Consider the following 16,801-nt stretch of genomic DNA (forward strand, 5'->3'; position numbering starts at 1 on the left):
AAGGAAAGGTTTGGGTCTAAGCGGCCTTCTTAAAATATTTTGAGGGGATCTGGTCTGGTCCACAACACTTGTACTGAGGGATTTCTGAGTGGCTTCTGCAATTGAAAATTTAGTGGAGGGGCTGGGGATGGTTTACTGGAGGTTGTGCTGTAAGTTGCCTCAGACATTCAGGGAGACCTGAGGATTTGGTGACCCAACTCTGGATGGAGCATGGGGACTGTAGTTAGAGCATCTGGGTCTGTAACATGAACAACAGATGTAACAGAGGCTGCAGAGAGGGGAAGCTCTGAAACCAGGCAGTGAGTGTGTGTGGGGAAAGGGATCTGCTGTATCCATCCAGTGTTTTCCAGGAACAGCTTCCCAAGCTCCACTTGATCCAGGAGCAGAGTGTTAGGAGCCCTGACTAAATGAGGAGTTGATCATAGAATGGAGTCACCTCCTTCAACACGACCTGCAGCTTCACACCAGGGGGAGGGTGGTGCTGCTAAGTGGCTGTTAGGGTCACTGTTTCATTCAGCTTCTACGATGCAGAACTTTCCAGGCAGGACTAGGTGGCATATCCATCATTTCCCAGTATCTCAACATCAATGTCACCATTCGGTGATGGAGGATATATGTGGTGGATGAGGTAAATACATTGTTTCTCCCACAGCGGGGAGCTGCCGGTTGTATCCAGTATAGTGGGATCCCCGATGGTGGACATGGTATCTGCAGAGTACCCATGTCAATATGGAGAGGTAGAGGAACTGAAGGAGCTCTCTCTCTATTAATGTTACAGTGTGCCCATGCACAGTATATCATGTTGGTGAATATCCACTGTCCTGGCAGCAGTCACGGCCGCTTCATTCAGAAGCAGTCAGCCATTCCCATCGTCATCGGGTCTCCACGTAGAAAGAAATGAATCTATCTTGGATAAAGGCCGTCCCTTTGATGCACGCTTCATCCCCACCACCAATCAACCACATCAAAGTATTCCATGTGTACGGAGAGCCATGGGGTCACTTGGAGTGTCTGGGAGCAGACGATCAGGGATGAAGCAAAACCTCCCATGTCTGAATGGATCTGAGTGAACTCCCCAGTACACAGTATCATTTAATCCTGTAATCCCTCTCCATTTCAGTCACATACGGTCTTCCATTATTCGTGTAAATGAAATGACAGGTTATATCATGTTAAATTCCACCTGCCAAACTATTATCTGTTGCCTTTACCCCTATGAATCTATTTGCAGAATCTCCACCCTCTCTTGATAATTTAATCTCTTGCTTACCACAGCGACATCACCAAACTCAGCATCTGTATATCTGTTCCATCCCCCGATCATTAATATAGATTGTAAATAGTTGAGAACCAAGTACTGGTTACTGTGTGACCCGGCTGGTTACGTTCTGTCTAACTGATTGAGACTGATTTATCCTGAGTGCGTGCTACCTGTATGATACCCAGTCCTACTCCATTCCTGTGCAACACAGTCGAAGACTTGAATAAGAACAAGGAGCATCTGTGAGGAATCCAACCCCTCGATGAGGCTGATGTCATCGCGGCCTCTGTTCCACTTTCCTGCCATCTCTCCATCCTAAAACTCTAGTCTGTTGTTGTAGATTGTGCCACATGAAAAAAAATCCACTCCACATCTACACATTCAATTACTTTTAGCATTTTACACACCTCAATGAGATCTCCTTACATTCTTATAAATTCGGGAATATAGGCCTAAACTGCTCAATTTCACTCCAGAAGACAAGCATTTCAAATATGGAATCAATCGAAAGAAGCTCTTCTGAATTGCCTCCAATGGAAATACCTCATTCTGCAGGAGACCTAAACTGTACTCCAGTTGCAGCCTCACAAATGCCTTGCATAGATTCACCAACACTCCCTACCATTTCTACTCTATCCTTTTATAAGTAAACACTGAAATTATGCTTGTATTTCTCATTACTTGCAGTTCCCACAGGCAGGTTTTCTGTGATATGCAAGCAGACACCAGATCCCTTTGCACCTAAACACTTTGAACTTTCTCTCCATTTAGATTTGTCTTTCTATTACACTGGCCAACTTGAATAGACCCATATTTATTCACTTTTATTTTCCTTGCCAAATGTTGGCCCCGTCACCTAACCTATCCATATAGTTTTAAAATCTCTTGCATCTTCATTCCGAAGTAATTTCCAACCAATGTTAGTGTCATCTGAAAATGTGGCACCGCATTTTCTATCCCATCCACCGAGTACAGTACCACCATCGATCGCAAATGGTTGAGGCATGAGTACTGAAATCAATGGCACCCCACGAATTGCATTTGCCAAGAAAATGACATATTTATTCCATCTGACTCAATTTTGTTGGATAACCAATCCTCTGTCCAAGCTAATAAATTACTCCTAGACCCACGTTGTCTGATCTTACCACTTACTCTTTGGAGCAGCGACATATCCGATGCCTTCAGGAAGACCAGATATGTTTCATCTCCAGGATTCTCACGGTCCACCTTGTTTGTGACATCTTCATATAACTCAAGCAAACAATTTTAACACGATTTAGCCTTCGTAAAACCATGTTGACTCTGAGGAATTGTGGTTTAACTTTGCAATTGTCCTGAACAATGGACTCTAACAAATTGCCCTAAATTACAATTGTTTATTGTTACACTTTAGTCCCTAATGTATGCCATTATTATAAGTACTTCCCTTTCGAAAGCCTTTACGTTTTCTTTGAATTTCTATTTAATGGGCAAACGTTTTTAAGAGATCTGCTCCAAATGCTGTGTAAAAGCCGCGTGTGGATGAATGGACTCATCACCCTGCTGGTGTACAAACTCAATGGGCTGACGTCTTTCTGGTGTTCCGATGTTGCCACCTCCAAGGCCAGAATGACCTCCTCCTGTCGATGTTTTAGAGGATTGGGAGATTATGGAATCTTCCTGTTGCTGTCTAACATTTTGAGGGGCTGGTGGGTCTTCTCATACTTCTCCAGAACAGATGGAAATACTGAACTGCCTCCTCAAGTATCCCGGAGATGGGACCAAGGGATTGATTGGTCTTCTCTTGATCCCATACAACAGACATATGTCTAAATTATCTTCTCCTTTTTCATGAAAGAAATCTCAGATAGTTTTTAATCCTTATCCAATTCCCTTGCAATATGTTCGGTGGGTCTCAATGGCCTCCTCTTATCCCAGTGTAACAATCTCCAGTCACTGTGTGACCTCTTCCAGTTCCTATTTTACAGACTTGAGGAGGCTGAATGGACTGATCCTGTTTAACTGGATACTGGTGCAGCAACACTTTACCAGCCTGTTGTAAGATTTCCTCCCAGGTTGGAGCAGTCTCAGCTCTCTGGGGGAATACAGAACATTGTTGGAAGATCATTGTCCTTCTGTACTACATCAGCATAACGGGAGATCTGGAGAAATTAAAGTTTGAGAAGATCATAAATGGTGTGGTGAGATCATCTCTACAATTAATCTCCCCAGAGCCCACGTCACTCAGATTCCACAGAATCTAGTAAGGTGGAGCGCAAAACAGCAAGGAGGAGCCAACATTGATGGGATTTATATATCAAAGTGAAAGCTGCAATACAAATGCTGGACATGTTATAAAACAGGAAATGAGATAAACACATTTGTTGGTACTGCAGGAATAATATTTGTTTAAATTATATCTAAACTGTGATAAGCGAATTGAATGCTAATGCGGGGAAAAGTATTTCATGACCACTTGTGAGATGTTTTACGATGAACATTATGTCGAACACTGAGCTCGAGATCAATTTTTTTAGGAATTGGTGTTGAGTGAGCAGAAGAGCTAATTGAACCTTTTGCTGGAAATAACCTTTTGGGAACAGTGACTGCAATGTATTGGTTTTCTTTTATGCTGTTTGAGTATACGGCATTTTTTGTTTTATTTGAAGTAACCGTTATAAATCTGAGTCATGCAAGCCATGAAAGTGTAAGGAGGAAGTGGGGACTACAGATGCTTGAGATCAGAATCGAAAAATGTGGTGCTGGAAAGGCACAGTCAGGCAGCATACTAGGACAGGAGAATTGACGTATCGGGCATAAGCCCTTCATCAGGAACAAAGCTTATAGGCTTAGGGGGCTGAGGGATAAATGAGAAGGGGGTGCGACAGGGGGGAGGTTAGCAGGGATTGCGATAGGTAGATGAAGGTGGGGTTGAAAGTGATAGGTGACGAAGGGAGAGAGAACACCTCATCTACTGCATCCATTAAATCCAATGTGGTCCTCTCTACATTGTAGATCATTTCAGAGAACATCTCCGGGACAGACATATTGAACAATTCCATCGCTTGTGGCTGAGCACTTTAACTCCCCTTCCCACTCTGCCAAGGACATGATGTGCCTAGGCCTGATCCATCGCCAAACTCGAGCCACCAGAAGCCTGGAGGAAGAAAGCCTCCTCTTCTGCCTTGGGACCATCCAACCACAGGGGATCATAGTGGATTTCACCATTTCCCCATTTCCCCTAATCCCACCTTATCTCGCTCCAATCTTCCAAGTCAGCACCGCCCTTTTGAATGTTCGTACGTGCCTACCTTCCTTCCTATCAATCTGGTCCACCCCCCTCTCCGAATATCACTTTCAACTCCACCTTCATCTACCTATTAGATGAAAGGAGGCAGCTTAGAAAAATGCCAGGTATTGCAGTCAGCCAGTGGATTCAGGGAAATGTCGGACCCAGCAAAGGATGACTAAGAAACTGAGAAGAAAATCAAAAAGAGATAAATCGTGCAAACGAAACTGCTAAAAAGACTGCTAAAAAGCGTCTATCAATGTATGAAAAAATAAATAAAAACAAGGTCAAATGTGCAACAGTTGGTGTGCGTTCAGGATAATTTATTGCAGAGAACAGAGAAATCGCAGGGAAAAGAAACAGTTTCTTTGTGTCTATCTTCATGGAAGAATGTCCAGAAATTCTTCCAGAAATACCAAGTGACCATGGGACCTGTGTAAGTAAAGTCTAAGATCATTCTTATCAATGTTGAGGTCATCTTTGAAAAGAAAGCTGGATTTAGTATTTATAAATCTGACAGACTAGATGTACTTCATACAAGAATTTCAGAGGAAGCAGCAATAGACATGTTGATTGCATCGCAGATTTTCACTTTATTTTCTGACTCATTCCCGAAAGGCATTTAGCCAATTTGGATAAGGTTATAAAACTCAATGGATTTGATTGAATTAGTTTGAGGATGTGGATTATTTAGTATTTAGGAAGGCCTTTGACAAACTTTCCCCTGGGAAATTGAAAAATAAAGTAAAATCTCTCAATATGAAGAGTAACTTGACAGGTTATAACGAAAATTGTCTCAGTAGCAGGAGGCAGAGGGTGGTGGGAGAATGTTATTTGTGTGACTGGAGACAGTGTCCCCTGGTGCACCACAAAGATCAGTGTTGCGTCCCTCATTGTTTGTGTTATTCATAACCAAATATAGATCTGAATGTGGAGGGGGCTAGGTGGAGCGTGGGGAAAGTGTGATAAGTAAGTGTATGTTTGACATAAAGATTGGCTGGGTGGTTAGCAGTGAGGAGGAAAGTATTAAGTTACAGGAAGATGCAGATGGAATGGTCAGATGGGCACATCAATGGCAGATGGAATGTAACCCTGATAAATATGAGGTGATATTTACTTTGGTAGATAGAACCAGGCAGGGGAGGACTCAATGAATGGCAGCACACTGGGAACCTCAGAGTGTGCTTCTCCACACATCCCTGAATGTGACTGGACAGGTTAATGGGCTAGTTAAGAATTGGACCTTGGGTGTAAGATTAATCTACACCCTAATCTTATCAGGGCGTAGATTAAAAGAGCAATACAGAGCTTTGGTTCGGCCAAAATGGAGTATTGTATGTAGTTCTGGGAGCCACATTCCAGGAAGGATGTGATTGTTCTGGAGAGGTTGCAGAGGAGATTCACCAGGATGTTGCCTGGGATGGAGCATATCAGCCGTGGAGAGAGGCTGGATAATCTCGAGTTGTTTACTTTGTAGCAGAGAAACCTGAGGGGTCCATGATTCAGACGGACAAGATTATAAGCGACACGGACAGGGCAGATAGACAGCCTCTGTTTCTTTTAGTCAGAAGGTAAAGAACAAAGGAGCACACTTTTAAAGTGAAACGTTTGAGGTTGAGAGAAGATGTTGTGTTCTGGGATTACTTCCTGAGAGGGGGATTATCACGGGTAACATCACAATCATTAAAAAGTACTTGGACGAGCACTTTGAATTGTCATAACATTCCAGGCTATGTGCCTGCTGTAGGAAAGTGGGACTAATATAGATCTTGCTGTACTTCTGTTGGCACAGAGTCTACGCTCCTGTGAGTGTATGGTGTGGAAGGTCAATTATTCAGCAGTTTAAGGCAGGAATTGATGAATTTCTGAAGAGTATATTCGCAAGGGTTATAAGAGTGAACTGGAATAACTTGATAAATCATGTCAATGTGAAAAATATGAGAAAACAAGTGCAGTTTCCTTACAGTTTGAAACCAGAGAATGGAGAATGGGGAACAGGGAAATGGCAGAACTATGAAGCCACTACTTCAGTTCTGTCTTCACAAAACTTTCTAACAATACAAGGAAAACCGAGTCTGGTGTGGGAAAATGACACAGTACATGGAACATAGAACATAGTAAGAAAATGGTTCAGGAGAAATTATTGGGGTTGAAAGTAATGGTCACAGACACACTAACACAGATTTATGAAATGGGAATTATGTTTGATAAACAGACTGGGAGACAAATGAAAGAGAAGCAATGGATGTAAAACATTTTGATTTTTAGAAAAGTTTTGGTAAAGCTCCAAGCCCAGTTTGCAAAATCAAATCTGAGTGGATTGGGGCTAATATATGGATATGTTTCTAGAATGGGAGAGCTGGCCGGAAACAGTGAATAGAAATAAACATACTCGTCAAGCAACAGCCTGACATTGTCTGTAAGGTATGATTCAGTAAGGTACAAGTCTTTCCACATCTAGTCAAGAAACGTTGGGGATAATTAAACAATTCACTGGAGGAAGAGATTCCACAAATAACCCCTTCCTCCATGATGGAAGAGCCCATCAAATCAGTGTATAAGATATGGCTGATTCATTCGCAACAATCTTCAGTCAGAAGTGCTGAGTGGATGATCCATTTCAGCCTATGTCCCAGATTCCCCATCACCTTCCCCGGATATCTCCTGTGTCATCAGCAGGACGGACACAGCAGAAGTGGCGGTACATTGGGATACAGTTGGAAGGGAATTGCTCTTGACTCCGTATCTCATGAAGTCTCATGGCATTAGTTTACACATGCGAAAGGAAACCTCCTGCTGATAACCATGTACCAGCCTCTTTCAATTGATGAATCAGTACTCCTCCATGTTGATCAAAACTTGGAGGAAGCACTGAGGGGAGCACGGACGCAAGATGTACTCTGGTTGGGGGATTTCAATGTCCACCTCCAAGAGTATCTCAACGACAGCATTACTGATCGAGCTGGCCGGGTCCTAAAGAATATAACTGCTTGACTGGTACTACGGCAGGTGATGAAGGAACCAACAAGAGGAAAATACATATTGACCACAGCCTCACTAATCTGCCAGTTGCAGAAGTATCTGACCATGACAGTATCGGTAAGAGTGGCCACCGCATAGTCATTGTGGAGACAAAGTCACACTTGCACATTGAGAATATCCTCCACCAATTTGGGTGGTACTATCACGGTGCTAAATAGGACAGACTTCGAACAGATCTAGCAGCTCAAGGCTGGGTGTCCATAAGGTGCTATGGTTCATCTATCGGAGCAGAAATGTACACCCACACAACCTCATGGCTTGGCGTATCCCCCTCACAACAATTACTACCAATTCAGAGGCTCAACCTTGGTTCAATGGAATGTGCAGGATGGCAGGAGCAGCACTGGGCATACCTGCAAGTGAGGTGTCAACCTGTTGAAGCCACCAAACAGGACAACGTGTGTGCCAAACAGCATAAGCAGTAAGTGATAGACAGAGCTAAGTGATCCCACAAGCAAAGGATCAGATCTATGCTCTGCAGTCCTTGCACATCTAGTCGAGAAACGTTGGGGACAATTAAACAATTCACTGGAGGAAGAGATTCCTCAAAAAACCCCTTCCTCCATGATGGAAGAGCCTAGCACTTCAGTGCATAAGATAAGGCTGATGCATTCGCAACAATCTTCAGTCAGAAGTGCTGAGTGAATGACCTATCTCGGCCTCCTCCAGTGGTCCTCAGCGATTCAGTTACCAGTCATCAACCAATTCGATTCAGTCCACGTGATATCCAGAAACGATTGGAGATACTGGATACTCCCAAGAGTCCATACTCTGACAACATTCTGGCAGTAGTACTGAAAAAGTGTGCTCCACAACTTGCCACTCCCCAAGCCAAACTGTTTCAATACAGTTACAGCAATGGCTTTTCCCCGATTATGTGGAAAATTACCCTAAGTATCTCCTGTTTGCAAAAAGCAAATATATTTCCAAGTCAGGATGGTGAATGGCTTGGAGGGGAACCGAAAGATGATGGTATTCCCACTCTGTTAGTCTACTCTCGATCATCAGTAAAGTGGTGGAAGGTCTCAGTGCTTTTAAGCAGCACGTACTCAGCAATACCCTGGTCAATGACGCCCAGTTTGGGCTCCACTAGGGCCACTCAGCTCCTGACCTCATTACGTGGTTCAAACATGTACAAAAGAGCTGAATTCCAGAGATGGGGTGAGAGTGACAGTCCTTTAAAACGAGGTTGCCTTCGACCAAGTGTGGCATTAAGGGGCCTGAGCAAAACTGCAATCAATGGGTATCAGGGGCAAACTCCCCGTTGGTTAGAATCATACCTGACACGTAGGAAGATGGTCATGGTTGATAAAGGTCAGTCAACTCAGCTCCAAATCTGTAGGAGTCCCTCGAGCAGTGGCCTAAAACTTCTTCAGGGCTGCTTCATCAATGGCCTTCCCTCCATTTTAATGTCAGAAGTGGGGATGATCGCCAATGATTGTACAATATTCTGCAACATTTGTGGCTCCTCAGATACTGAAGCGTCCATGTTCAAATGCGACAAGGTCTGGACAGTATCCAGACTAACAAGTGGAAAGTAATATTCAGGCCACACAAATGCCAGACCGTGACCATCAACAATAAAATACAATCTAACCAACCCCTTGGCATTCAATGGTGTTACTATCACTGAATCCCCCAGTATCAAGTCTTGGTCGGTAATCTTGCTCAGAAACTCACTGGTCTCGCCACATAAACACAGTAACTACAAGAGCAGGTCAGAAGCTAGGAATACTGCGGCGAGTAACTCACTTCTTGACTTCCAAAAGTCTGTCCATCATCTACAATGCAAAAGTCAGAAGTGTGATAGACGACTCCCAATTTGCCTGGATGAGTGCAGCCACAACAACACTCAAGAAGCTTTATACCATCCAGGACAAAGCAGCCAGTTTGATTGTCCCTACATCCACAATGCTCCACCATCAACGCTCAGCAACAGCAACAGTGTTTTACTATCTACATGCTGCAATGAATTGATTCACCAAAGAGCCTCAGAGACCATCTTCCCAATCACGACTACGTCTATCTGGAAGGACAAGGGCTGCAGATGTATGGAAAAAACAATCGTCTTTAGGTTCCCCTCCAAGCCATTCACCATCCTGACTTGGAAATATATCACCACTCCTTCACAGTTGCTGGATCAGAATCCTGGGATTCCCTCCCTAATGGTATTGGAGGTCAACAGCAGCAGGTGGACTGCAGCGTTCAACAAGGCAGCTCACGACCACCTTCTAAAGGGCAACTAGGGACAGGCAATAAATGCTGGCCCAGCCAGTGACACCCAGATTCACGAAATAAATAAATAGAAATTAACAGAGGACGGTTGCTGAGGTGTCGCAGGGATCGGTGCTTGGGAATCAGATACAATATATCCCAGCCTGCTGACAGCACTTGTAAAAAAGCACCGAGAAGTCGAAGACAAGTGGAGTGAATGGGTAAATTACGTGACAGATGGAGAACAATGTGGATAGAGGTGATGGTGTGCCCTTTGATGGAAATGATAAATTGGCAGCCTACCATTTGAAAGGGATTGGTTGGAACATGTTAATCTACAAAGGGACATATGCTCCTTTTTGTTGTTTCCTTCTGCATAAACATCTGTGCTTCCTGCAGCGCAGTGAGTTCTGTAACCAGAAGTCAATACTGGGCATGGCATTGGCACGCTGACCAGTGGACACAGACCCACCAAGTGGGGAGCTGCAACACTGAAAAGAATCTGCATCTCCTTGTCCACCAGTCGCTGAAAGCAATATTGCAGAAACAGAAAGCAGTGAGGAAGATAAATGGTGTCTTGACCTTCATTTCAGGGGGATGCCAGTCCAGGAGAAAGGGTGTCTTACTGTAACTGTACAGGGGATAGTGAGGTCTGCAGATGCTGGAGATCAGAGCTGAAAATGTGTTGCTGGAAAAGCGCAGCAGGTCAGGCAGCATCCAGGGAACAGGAGAATCGACGTTTCGGCATAAGCCCTTCTTCAGGGCTCCTGAAGAAGGGCTTATGCCCGAAACGTTGATTCTCCTGTTCCCTGGATGCTGCCTGACCTGCTGCGCTTTTCCAGCAACACATTTTCAGCTCTGTAACTGTACAGGCCCTTGGAGAGACCCCATCCCGAGCATTGTGCAGTATTGTGTGCAGGTTTGGCCTCCTTGCCTAATAAAGGACAAACCTGATATTGATGGAGAGCAGTGAAGGATGACCAGACTGGTCTCTGGGATGACGGGCTTGGTTTGGGAGCAGAGTTTGGGAGGTTGGGACAGTATTCCATGGGGTTTAGGAAAATGAGTGGAGACCTCAGTGAAATATACAAAACTCTGACAGGGTGAGACAGATTGGAAGCAGGGATGATAATTCCCCTGGCTGGGACGTCTAAAACAAGGAGCCACAATATTAGGTACAAGCAGGTCACTCTGCATTGAGATGAGAATAAATGTCTGCACTCACTGACTGGGGAACCTGGGGAATTCGCTCGCACCTGGAAACCGAAACACTGATTATAGATAAGGGTTTAGAGACAGTAAAGGGATGGTGGGAGAGCAGGAGTACGGTGTGGAAATAAAGAGTCAACTATCATTATATTGAATTGGGTAGCAAACTCGATGGACCAAACGTACTACTGCAGCTCCTATTTTATAGCTTCCCAAGGTTACTCACATTAACGGATATGTATATCGTGTGGGGTAAGTGCATTGAGGAGATTTTTTTCCATGAACTAGAATGGGGAGGCGAAATGTGTTTTCCATTCCCGATGTTTCTGTGCAGTCTGTGGGAAAGCTCTGTCAATGTTGTCACAAGCTCTCAGGTGTAAGAAAGGAGGTCTCAGCAGGGTCGACAGGACTGTGTTCCCATTCCCTTTTCCGACACTGATGCTGAGGCCGGGTGTTCTGTCCGGTTTCATCCTTTCAGACCTCGGAGGAGTTTGATACAAATGAGTGCCCTTGCTTGGCAATTTCAGAGACCATTGAAATGTTTATCGCATGTCGGCGTCTTTGGAGTCACTTTTAGTCCATCCCAGGAAATCATGGGAGATTCACTTCCTAAAAGTACATTGGAGAAGGAAATTTTGTTTACAATCGATATTGGCTTCAAGGTCGCTATTACTGACACCAGATTTTAGATCTCGATATTTATTAATTGTTTTTAACTTCCACCCGCTGCCTGGTCTAGATTAGTAATCCAGTGACATTTCCACAACACTATTTCCACATGGGAACCTGTCGGAAACCACACTGCGCAGGGTATTTCTGTGCTGCTTGACAGTTCTGTCAAAAATAACTCCCACCAATTTGACTGTCGATATGGGACTGAGGGGATGATAATTTGTCAGATTGTAATTATTCCCCTCTTAGGGGACTGGACATAGCTGAGTAATTATCCATATTGCCAGGGAGATGTTAGAGTTGGAGTTAGACTGAAACGGCTTCCGCAGGGACACGGCTTGTTGTGCAGCACAAGTCTTCAGTCCTATTGCAGGAATGGGGTCATGGACCATTACCTTTGTCGTATCTATTGTGCTCAGCTGTCTCTTCCTCACACATGCAGCAAATCGAATTCGTTGAAGACTGGCATCTGTGATTTTGTGGGCATCATGATGAGGGTGATGTGTATCATCGACTCAACACGTCTGGCAGAGGATGGTGCAGATAAAACATCCTTCTCTTTTACATTGATGTGCAGGTCTGTTCCATTATTTAGGATGGGGATGTTTGTGGAGCCCTCTCCTCCAGTCATTTGTTTAATCGTCCATCACCATTTGTGACTGAATGTGGCAGGACTGCAGAACTTCGTTCATATCTGTTGGTGAAGTACGGTAGCTTAAATGAGTTAGCATCAGATTAAGGTTCATGTGATTCTGACTCTGACATGTTCACCCACACTCGTCACTGAGCCATAGATGGTGTTGATGGTAATGACAGACTGAGGTGTCACCCTGGAAAAAAGTTACAGGTTGTGGTTGAATGCTGTTCTGCTTCTCCTGCTGCTGTGGTCTACAGCTCTACATCAATACGCAGTTTCGAGCTGCAATATCTGCAATGCAATTCTGCTGTCTGTTCCCCAATTCTCCCTGAGACCCATTCACCCATCAGCCCTGCACTCAGCGACCTAACCTGGTTTCTGATGTGGACATGCTTCCATTTTCAAACTCTCATTTGCTGAGGGTCTGTCTCCCCGGGTCTTGCTTCCAATCTGACCCATTCCGCAAATGCATTTAACTGATCTTAATTCAAATATTTAATTCACCTGAATCTTTTTCCTTGAGAAATGCCATCTTCTGTGTTTAAACTGAACGTGTTTCCTCTGTTTCTCTCCCTTATCATGATTAAGAGCTCTGTCGTGTAAGTGATACCAGCCTTATGTAGTTTCAGTGCCAATGAATTCTCTGCATTCCCAATCATCTTCACCACATTGTATGTTTTCTGTTTTGGTTTGATGCCTTGTAACTCATGGCTGCCTTGTCCTCCCATGAATATGTTTCATCTTCGTGGAGTTATATTTCTGGTATTATCTTCCGAATTATCCCCACAAACTTCTGCTATTGCGGCTCCATGGTCTTTCCTGCTCAGCTTCCCTTCCAATTAACTCTGGCCAGCTACATCCGCATGTCTTTGTAGTTACATTGCTTAATTATAACCACATTACATCGTGAAGAAAGCATTGCGTATAAACTGAAAGAAGGAGTTTTGAGAGATTGGCCACGAAGAATGACTGGTGGATTTCTTAACTAGATACAAATGGAGAACGAGTGAGAGAGAGGATATAGATATGGAGATGTGGAAAATGAGAAAACTATATTATCGAAAGAAGTAGATATACTATCTCAATATTTTGGCAATTCCTGTGTGCTGTGGTCCTTTGTACAGTGCACGTACAACAGAGCAATATGTTCAAGTGCTGGGTCTGATGCCATAACTTTTCTTTACAACAATAAGACAGATACTAGCTTTGGAAAGAACCCAGCAGGCCAACATATTTAATTCCTGGTAGAAAGGGGATTAGCTGAAATAAGTTGGGAAACCAAAAACAAGAATTTATAACACACACCCTGATAAGAATGAGAGACTGGAGATGGGAATCCCAGAAAAGGGGGAATGTTGAGAGAAAGGGAAGGTATAACTTCAGATGAGATTCAAATAATGTTTTAATGCTTGATAAATTTTATACATCGTGTGCATCATTTTTCGTTAACTGTGTCTCCGTTGTTCATTCAGAATGTGCTGTACACATATGAACAATCTTCCTTATCTGAACACACACTGAATAAACAGTGTATAAAAAATCATTTTTCCTCCATTTCAGACTGTCCTGTTGTCGTGCTAGTAGGATATATGAGCACCAACTGGCCACCAAAAGACATGACCAACTCTTACTAGTTTCCATATATGCAGAAAAAGAAGGGCACCACGTTGACTGTGACAACACACACTTCCTCGGACAAAGCCACGCACGGAAGTTCTTAGAAGCATGACATTTTAGCCAGATGTACATCAATACACACATCAATTTAGATCCTATCTACCTTCCCTTGAACAAAAAAATTGGAAATGACATCACACAACTTAAGAAACCAAGACCTAGAAATAGAAAGACACGACATACCACCAGTGCGTCACCAGAGACACTCACTGATGATGTTACCCAGTCATGGTGACGAAACATCTGAAAACAAAGCTTCAAGCTTAGCGAGTTAACATACATATTTATAAATTGTTATTTTACTCTTAATCGTGAAATTTGCGACTACTTTGTCACTCATGTTTTAAGAGATAACGAGGTGAGGTGAGCTTTTCTGGGTGTGTGGTTTTAATTAACAGAGTGGTTCAACATCGACATCATAACAGTTTGAGGGCTTGTCGTATGGGATTTAGACAGACTTGAACAGATTTGGGGTACAAAAGGTCCCAGCAGATTCCATCACTTGGCAATTAGTGACCTAGATCTTCAAATAAAACAGGTGAGAAAATTCATTTAATTTTGTTTCCTTGTGGTTGGTTAATTTAAAAGTAATGGCTTTTAATATTACTAAAATGGTTCTGAGGTTTGAAGATGGTACCCAAATTTGCCAGGAAAGTGTAGAAAGGAAAGTCATACTTTTAGAATTAACATGTAGATTAGAATTGGGTTTCACCAGAGACAAAAGGAAAGCTGTCACCAAAATGGAGTTGGTCAAGCACGTTGATGTATCTGAGAAGCAGGCAACTGCAGTCGAGTTCGGAAAACTTAAATTGCAAATATGACAACTGCAGTTAGAAGATAAAGAGAGAGACTGAAAGAGAGAGAAGATAGAGAAAGAGAAAGAGAGGAAAAATGAAGAGAGGGAGAATTTGAAATTCAGACGTTTGGAATTAGATAAGAAAGTTAAATTAGCAGGATGAAGATGAAGGGAGAATGCAATAATTTATACAACTGTGTTAATACATTGCCATATGTCGGTGCGAAATTGGCTCGGCAGATGACATGTCCAGTGAACCTGTGGGTAATGCTAGTTCAGACTAAGCTGGTGGGTACAGCTTGAGAGGTATGTGCAGTGCTGTCACATGAGGGAGCAAGAGATGTCAAACAGGCTATGTTAAGTGCTTATGAATTGGTACTAGAAGAATATAGACAGCGGTTCAGAAATATAGAGACGGAACCAGGTCAGATTTATATTGAGTTTGAAAGAATTAAACACAGTCATTTTGATAGATAGGTGCAGGCCTTAAAAATGGATAAGACCTGTGAGGCTCGAAGGGAGATTATTCTGCCGGAGACTCACTTCCAGAGATGGTAAGAATTCATGTGAATGAACAGGAAGTTCAAGAAGTGAGAAGCGCAGCAGAAATGGCAGTTAAGTATGCATTGGTGCATGAGATAAAATTTAGCTTCTGGGAGGATTTTCATCCTGTGAGGGATAGAAATTGGGAGAAGGGGAGATCCTACACTACAAAACATAGAGTAAAGCACACTGGCAATAGTTTAGCACATGTGGAAAAGAAGCCCAAGGGGGTTGAACGGTAGTGAAAGGCCTCAGGTGTTCTGACTATAACGGGGCGGAACACATAAAATTACAGTGCTGATGGTTTAAGAAGGGCACTGGGAAAAGGTGTTTTCACTGCAGTAAGCTGGGACACACAGTGCTGGGCATTGAAGGAAGGCATTTTGGGAAAAAATGTGGTAAAAGAGTTTAAGCCAGTGGTATTAGTGAACCAAGTAAGGGAGACCCCAAGTAGAGCCGAGGAGCTGCAGGAGAGTGCGCAGCCTAGACAGGGGCTGTGTATGGAATCGGTGCCTGATCCCGATAAAGAATTCGCCTCTGTAGATAAACCTTACTAAGAAAAAATGGGGTGTGGGGGGAGGACAAGAAGTTATAATTTCGCAAGATGCGGGATCTGTTCAGTTTCTAATAGTTGAGAAGTGAGGAGCCGGAAAGGCACATCAGATCAGGCAGCATCCGAAGAGCAGGACAATCGACGTATCAGGCATAAACCCATCGTCAGGAATGTGGCGGGGGAACAAGGGGGCTGACAGATAAATACGAGGGTAGAAGCTGGGCTGGCAGGAGGGTCACTGGGAGGGCGATGGGAAGATGTAGGTGGGAGTATAAGTGAAATGTCAGAGGGGAGCGTGGAGTGGATAGGTGGGAAGGAAGATGGACAGTTAGGGCAGTTCAAGAGGGCAGTGCTAATTTGAATGGTTGGATCTGGGATGAGGTTGGGGGAGGGGCGATTTGGAAATTGGTGAAGTCAACATTGATGCTGTATAATTTGACGGTTTCAGCTGTCCTATCACCTATCCACTTCACCCTCCCCTCTGACCGATCACCATCAGGCCCCGCCGACATCTATCTATCGCCTTCCAAGCTACCTTCCACCCACCTCCACCTCCACCATCCTATTTAATTCTAAGCCCCTTCCACCTCCCTTACCTCTCGCTTTCCTGATGAAGGACTTATGCCTGAAACGAGTCTTTGACAAGGAGTTTGAGTGAAGTGATTACGCCACAGTTGAAGAGGGTGAAGACATGACTGCCACGTTCAGTCTGCTACGTGCTTGATGTGGGAGGTCAACGACTCTGGTCTGTCTGGCTCGTTTAAATGTGGAAAAATGTGTTCACGTTCAGCGACTGACAGAGCATATTGCAGCACTGATGAAAGAACTCGAGGACCTTCAGCTGACACGAGAGAACGAGATCTTTCTGGACAAGACCTTCAGCGAGGTTATTACACCGACCATACCAGAAAACAGCAGAAGAGAGC

The sequence above is a fragment of the Chiloscyllium plagiosum genome, unplaced genomic scaffold, assembly GCF_037043375.1.
Source record: "Chiloscyllium plagiosum isolate Xiang-an unplaced genomic scaffold, Cpla_swu_hap1 HiC_scaffold_21, whole genome shotgun sequence".
NCBI lineage: Eukaryota > Metazoa > Chordata > Chondrichthyes > Orectolobiformes > Hemiscylliidae > Chiloscyllium > Chiloscyllium plagiosum.